Genomic DNA, 5,224 nt, shown 5'->3' with positions numbered 1-5,224 from the left:
ACACTCTAAGAAGCATGCCACGTCAGTTTCATTATTAAATGTAAAAATCCAATTTTTATATAATAGAATAAATAGATTATGCTAATAATAATGGTATGTATATATTGGTTAAGAGATCTGATTACATATTCTTTATATGTTATTCATTTTTAGTTTTATATATACTTTATATAATGAGAATATAAGAAAGGTTGGTGTTCACCTTTTTCATTCTTCTAAATATTCATTACATATAATTCATAAAATATAATTTGCCCTAAATTTCTCATCAACCCTCATTTTATCCTTTTTTTTTTCTGCATTCTTCACCAATCCGCCACCAACTTCAGAAACAACCCTCATTCGCTTCTGCCAGCGTTACGGTTGCGCCGCCGTCACTCCGTTTGCTTGCACTATCGTCACGCTCTGTTGCTGCTGTGCTGCTGTCGCTTCCCACTGTCGCTCCGTTGCTGCCGCGCCGCCGTCGCTCCTTCTCTCTGTTGCTGCCACGCTCCTCCTACTTTGGTCCTTCTCCGTTCTCTCTCAATCGAGCTCACAAGAACAGGTATCGTTTTCAAAGCCAACTTCAGTTTCATTTGAAAATCCCCTATTTCAGGTGTAAACTATGATCTAATTGTAATATCCTATTTTTTAAATCTAGAAATCCTGGTCATCATGTTTATTCTGGTTCCATTTTATTTTAAGAGCTAAGACTAAGTTTAATAATTCTTCAAAGCCGAGGGATTATTAGATGCTTCTCCACTTTTCATTTTGAATTTTCCTGGATCCTTCTTCCTTCACTCGGCACTCGCTCACTACTATATTCAATCCATGTTGTGTTGATGTGAGTAGTTAGAGTTGGTAATAATGGCGGAGGCGCTTCGACGAGGTCGCTCTCTGGCTGAGACGCTAACATATTCAGTTGCTTCCGTTATTACTGTTATGGTCTTCGTCTGCTTCGTCGTTGGGCGCTACATCTACCGCTTTGGAAAGGTACTACAACTTTAGTTGCAGACTACGTGTATGCTATAAGTGATTCAGTTACAGTAATAAATGTTACTTCATATTGCATAATGTGCTGCGAAATAGATTATAGGCAGTTTCAGATCTTAGGGTTGGTGAAGTGTATAAATGGAAGGATGATTAACACAAGTAATTTGTTGAATCTTGTGAACGTATGAAGCTTCTTTTTCTTGGTTGTGCAGTGGGTGAAGAAGACAAGAAGGAAGGCTCTCTTTGCATCATTGGAAAAGATTAAGGAAGGTAAAACAAGCACTTTAATAATAATCAATGATATCATACTACTGATTTTTTACGTGGTACTTGACTTGGATTGTTCCTTTCTGCTAGAGTTGATGCTACTTGGTCTTATCTCTTTGTTGTTGGCACAAAGTGCAAGATGGATCTCTGAAATATGTGTAAATCATCACTGTTCAATAGCGAGTTTTATATTTGTTCTGAAAAAGACCTTGACACGAACCAGAATCCTTTTCCCCTGATGAAACTGATATTCCAAAGGGACTAATTAGTGGTCCATTCAATCAATGCCCTGCGGTAAGAAGCTTTCAGTTATGAGTTAGAAATTACATTTATTAGTAAAAGATACTAATAAATGAATGAATGCAGGGGCACAAGCCATTTGTTTCATATGAGGGTCTTGAGCAGCTGCACCGGTTCTTGTTTGTTCTTGGGATCACTCATGTTCTATACAGTTGTCTGGCAGTCGGTTTGGCAATGAGCAAGGTTGGTCGGCAATAGACTTTTCCAGCTTATTATGGGATCACTTGCTTGTTTCAAGCACATGTTGTTTCTCCTTTGCTTTGGCTCATGCTTGGTTGTCTGGTCCATATGTTTCTGATTATGTGGGGCTGACATTGTTGCCTTTCATGTACTATTGTTTGTTTTCCATTTGTTCCATGCTTCTTTAGATTTATAGTTGGCGCAGATGGGAAAATCAGACCACAGTTGTAGCGGACAGAAATCTGCAAGGTGCATAGCATACTATATAGCATAGAATGGTTTCACAAACCAAGACAGGAATTTTAATTTGTCAATGTAGTAACAAACGAAAATTTTTGTTGTAATAATCTAACTGTCAGACACTACCCAATCACTTTTACATGTTAATTGTTGTACAGGAAAGAGAAACAAGGTGATGAGGCGGCAGATAACCTTTGTTTTTCATCATGCTTCACATCCATGGAGCAGGAATCCAATACTCATCTGGATGGTGATATATCATCAACACTTTATAGCTTCATATCCTTAATTTTTATTTGCAAGCTTGCTTTTTCATCCTCGTGGCTGATAATTTGTGGTGTCAATTTGCAGCTTTGTTTCATGCCCCAGTTTAGGAGTTCTATAAGAAAATTAGACTACTTTGCACTCCGTCTGGGTTTCATCACTGTAAGTTTTTTATTTATTGAGATAATCATTCATAATAGGAGATTCTTTCATCCATTGTTGTTCCTTGATCTGTCAATTCTATTTTTTCAAATATGTTATTCAAAGTGGATTAAGCTGCTCTCTTGCAATCACTATCATTTTTAACATCATTAACATACTGTTCACCTTCCTCACTAGCTGATTCCATGTGATCCTAACCTGTTTTATAAATTTGCAGGAGCACAGATTGTCACTGTCATATAATTTTCATCAATATATGGTTTGAAGCATGGAAGATGAATTTCATGGCATTCTAGGCATAAGGTCTGAAATGGATTTTCTCCATTTAGATAATTAAAGTGTTGATCGTAAATAATAATTATAAAGTAAAGAGGATGAGAATTTATTTTGAAGGCTATGATCCATGCTATTCCACATATGCAGAGGAATATTTCAATAGGTGGATCAATCATCTTTTCATGCAAATATTAAAGGAGGAAATACTAATAATGCAGCATGGAAAATTTCCAAGTAATTCAGTACTACTAGCTACTTGAATTTTGTATACACTAATTATTTTTAATTTTTTTATTAAATACTAATTATTTCTTTGTGTGTTGGATTTCATTTTTAGTGATTTCATATTGAGGAGTTACAATTTTTTTGTATTTTCGATCCTACCAATTTACACAAAACTCATCAAAGATGGCCTTAAAATATGGATTTACAGGTAATGGTAATGGTAACAAAGATAGATTGCATAGGGAATGAAACTATCATTTGATATATTGTATGATTATGTTTTAACATATATGATTAATTGAGTATCATAAACATATCAATCTAAATCTTTTTTTTTTTCATTTTCTTTTTTAGTGGAGACACAAATGGAAGAATACCAGTGATAGGGACATAGTATTGGGTTGAAGTTCTGGAATCATCTCTAAAGTTTAGTTGGCAGAATTGGTACCATGACAATCAGGTTCCATTTAATTTCTTAGTCTTATTTAATATAACGGTTTTTATTTTTATTTTTATTTTTTTATAACGGTTTTTAAATTTTAAATCGTGTATTATCATTATTTTTTAGTTAAAGAAACTGGAGATTTTTCTTTTGGTTTTTTAACGACATTTTAGTTTTTACGTTAGAGAATTATTTATTATTTTGATAAGTTTGTAAACTTATTATTTTTATATTTAGAAATTTATTTATTTAATATTTTGTATGAATTTTATTTCTATATTTAAAGGTTTATTTGTATTAATTGTCTACTAATTTTTAAATAGAAAAAATAATTAAAAAAATTATAGCTATTAAAATCAACGGTAATATTGTCGCTTTTTAAATTTAAAATAGACAAAAAAAACAAAATACAGACATAGAATTTGTCGCTATCTAAGTAGTTAAATCGACGGCTATTTTGTCGATTTTATTAAATCAAATATCGACAAAAGCTCTGTCAATTTTATATAATAATATCGACGGCTTTGTTGTCGATTTTATTAAGCATTTGTCGGTATCTAAATAATTAAATCGACGGCAATGTTGTCGATTTTAATAAGAAGGTAAAATTTCCAAACTCATATTATAGACGGAAAGGCTGTCGATTTTATTAAATTATTATCGACGGCTACACTAGCCGTCGATTTTATTAGAATTTTGAAAAATCAACAAGCTTAATAGCGACCATCTTCGCCGTCCATTTTGCCGTCCATTTTTAATATTATCGACGGCTTAGCCGTCGATTTGGCCGTCGATTTCAACGATGTTTCTTGTAGTGTAATTTAGTTTAATAAATTAAAAATATTAACAGAATATTAAAAGAAACAAATTAGAAAATACTAATAAATTAAATTGATATAAATTATAATAAATTGTGTAATACTTAAATATCTAATAAAATTAATTTGTTGATATAGTTAATTTATCGTAATAAATTGTATTTAATGAGTTAAAAAAATAAATCGCTAAACACTCTCAAAAGCATGTCACGTCAACTCCATCATTAAGTGCAAAAACCTGATTTTTATATAATAGAATAGACAATAAATAGACACTACAAGAAAATAGAGTTATTTTAACACTTTATTTTTTAACACCATAATTAAATGTCAAAATTAATATATATTTTTGACAAATATCATAAATGTCAAATTTTCTATGTTTTCTTGATGAATAATTTGACCGTAGAAAACTACTCATCAATTTTGACATTCATTTGTTTTCAATTTACTCCATTATTTTTCTTCTTCTTTGGCTCTGTTAATTTTGACATCACATTGCTCTCAGTTTAGGATTATACTACTCATTATTTATCTTCAAAATCTCAAGTTATTCTTTAGTTTTAAGATCTCATCTCATTCTTTGTTAAAATTTTTTGTTGAGAATATTTTATAGTCAATAAGTGTCAAAATAAATAGTATTTTTGACAATTAATAAGTATCACAGAAAACATGTTCTCAAAATTTTCTAACAAATTATTTTTGACAGTCAATATTTATCAAAATAAGATTTAAATTTTTTTTCACAATCACTTATATGTTAAAAATACTATTTTTGACAAAACTTTTATTAACATATTTTCATAGTTAAAATAGTGTCAAAATTTATTTTTTTGACAAATTTTAATTTTCTTTTACACATTATAACCCTAAAAAATAATCTATATTGTTGTAGTATGAGAATATGATGTGTGACATATTTTAATTATAAAATTGGTAATATGTAATAGATTTTTTTATGAATCTTTATTGCTTATTCGTTGCTAGTTTTAACGTAATTACTTAATAAATTCTACCTATACAAATATCAACTACCTAATATTATGATTTAGTTAATAAGAACGAACGTTGACATTAA

General features: G+C 30.7%; 1 pseudogene; it reads left to right on the top strand.

Annotated features, from left to right (window-relative positions):
- Positions 1-279: 279 nt before the first annotated feature.
- Positions 280-2,907, top strand: LOC112721060 (MLO-like protein 4; annotated as a pseudogene).
- The last annotated feature ends 2,317 nt before the right edge of the window (positions 2,908-5,224 follow it).

Source organism: Arachis hypogaea, chromosome 11 (genome assembly GCF_003086295.3).
Source record: "Arachis hypogaea cultivar Tifrunner chromosome 11, arahy.Tifrunner.gnm2.J5K5, whole genome shotgun sequence".
NCBI lineage: Eukaryota > Viridiplantae > Streptophyta > Magnoliopsida > Fabales > Fabaceae > Arachis > Arachis hypogaea.
Note: the sequence above shows the minus strand (reverse complement) of the source record. Positions and strands in the feature narration are given on the sequence as shown.